Below are 2202 nucleotides of genomic sequence, written 5' to 3' on the forward strand. Positions count from 1 at the left end.
TGAGAGGTCTCCAATTTGAATCTCTCCTCTTGTTTATTTCCCCAATTATGGTTAATGTGATGAACACTAATTCAAGTAATGCAGCACGAACAACTGTGCGCATGCTAGAAAGCTTGATACGGTTAGCCCAAGGTATCTCGCCCTCCATGGACTTTCCAACACAACCTTCCTACTCATATGATGCTCTGGTAACTCTGGTAATGTTGCAGCACATGCAAGAATGATGTTCAGAAATGAGGTCACCAGACTAGATGCCATCACAGCCATTCTCTGCATTGAATCATCCATGACCACCTCGGCCATTGTGGACAGTGTCGGGAATGCCCTGCACTCCAATTTCACTGAGAATCCTGATCAGGAATGTATCCTCACAATCTGTGTCCATAGTTAAGCTAGATTGTTAATGGAGATATGATGTTCATATACATGGCCTACTTTAATTTTATTTCAATGAGATAGCGTGTGAAATCTTAACTACATTATAACATAGATGCCAAGCAAGAGAGGTTGATCCTGGAGAAGCTGAGTTCTATAGATGAATTTCCCGACATAATCAGCATACAGGGATCAATAACCGGATGAGAATGGAGGTCGAACAAGCTGTGGCTCATGAGCAGGTGGGTGTTTAACTTTTATGCCCTCACCAACCTCACAGTAAAATCCAAGTTGAATACATTACATCATAAGCTGCTTCTTAGTCTGGCTTTGTAGAATTCCATCGTAGAATGCTTTTTCAAACTCCCTTGGTGTTATATAAACTTTCTAACCCTCTAAGGTGTTTTTCTTTGTGTTGGTGTCTTTGTTAAATGTCACTCCATATGGAGGGTTCGTTTGTAATTTACTTTTGGCTACTGTTTAGTAAAAGTAAATGAAAAATGATTCCAAGTAATCTAATGGATTTTGAAATCAATTTTGAAACAGGTGAAAGGCCATTTTTCAAAGGTCATGATTTATTTGTCTATTATGTTTTATTATGTTGTGTAGTAATTTTTTTTCTTTTACAATTTTTTTTACATATTTTTTTTCATTATCTTTTATTTTAGTGAGTTTATAAATGCCCCTTGATGAAATCCTGTACCATTCAACAACCAAAAAAAAAAATGGAACCATGATGTCAGGTCCTAGCTTAGATGTCTAACACTCAAGAACCAAACATAGTTGAGATGTTTGGAATTAAAGGATTGAATATCTCAATTATGTTAGACCTTCTTAGACTGAATATCATGAGGTTAATTTTTTTTATCCTTCATTTACATCAGCCATTCATGATTTTTCACTTTTAAATTACACATACATCCTTCCAAATTGTTTTTCAACCATTTTAACATGTTTTTTTTTTATCAAAAATTAGTTATGACCATGGTTACAGTAGGCTTCTAATATTAAATAAACTTCAAACATGATGATTTGTAATCAGGGTTTGTAGTCGAGGGATAAAGGAAGAAGATGGGTTTAGAGAGAATAATGGGAAGGGTCTTTTCGGTTTTTTAAAATTGTAGGGTGGATGTATTTAGAAGTTTTTAAGTGAGCGTGCCAATAGGGTAGATGTGAAAAGAGTTTAGGTGAATGTATTTATAATTTCCCTTTATATATGCTCATCATGAAAATATAAATTACAAAAAAATTATTAATATCAAGTTTACTTGAATTTAGTTAAAGTATAAAAATATAAATATTATATTTAAAAAAAAAATAGAAAGGAAACTACTATGAATTGGGTTTTAAATAAGATAGTAATTTATTTAATTAAAGCTTGGTTTATATAGTGGAATAAAGAAATTGTTTAAATTTAAAAAAAAATTCATATCCATTTTGATAATTACATGTTACTTTTAATAATATTTGTAACCAACAGTATATTTGAAATTTTCAATGATTATTTTTTATAACATTTCATTTTTTTAGCGTCAAAATTATAATAATATAAAGTTGTATTGAATCTTTTTGTTGAATTTTAATTAATCTTTAATATTTTATCTTAATGATAAGATGTCATCTATACTTTTATTTTAGTGGGTCCCGCTTGAAAATAAAAATAGAATTTAGCCCCTTCAAGCATGGACTCTTTGTTTCATCCGCTGTTGCATGCTATTGTCATAAATTATTTGAAGGTTAATCATTAAGTTATCTGTAGACCCCCTTTGGTGGTAAGGGCCCGGGGAGGTGATTTTTCAGGACTTCTCATTATTTTTTTAGAAGAGG

The 2202-nt window shown here is 31.9% G+C and overlaps 1 long non-coding RNA gene across 1 annotated transcript; it reads left to right on the forward strand.

Moving 5' to 3' along the window:
• The first annotated feature begins 220 nt into the window (after positions 1-220).
• On the forward strand, positions 221-889 carry LOC117905459. Its single transcript, XR_004649735.1, has 2 exons — positions 221-362; positions 491-889. It is a non-coding gene; the product is annotated as an uncharacterized LOC117905459 (long non-coding RNA).
• Positions 890-2202: the final 1313 nt, after the last annotated feature.

This window comes from Vitis riparia, chromosome 2 (genome assembly GCF_004353265.1).
Source record: "Vitis riparia cultivar Riparia Gloire de Montpellier isolate 1030 chromosome 2, EGFV_Vit.rip_1.0, whole genome shotgun sequence".
Lineage (NCBI taxonomy): Eukaryota > Viridiplantae > Streptophyta > Magnoliopsida > Vitales > Vitaceae > Vitis > Vitis riparia.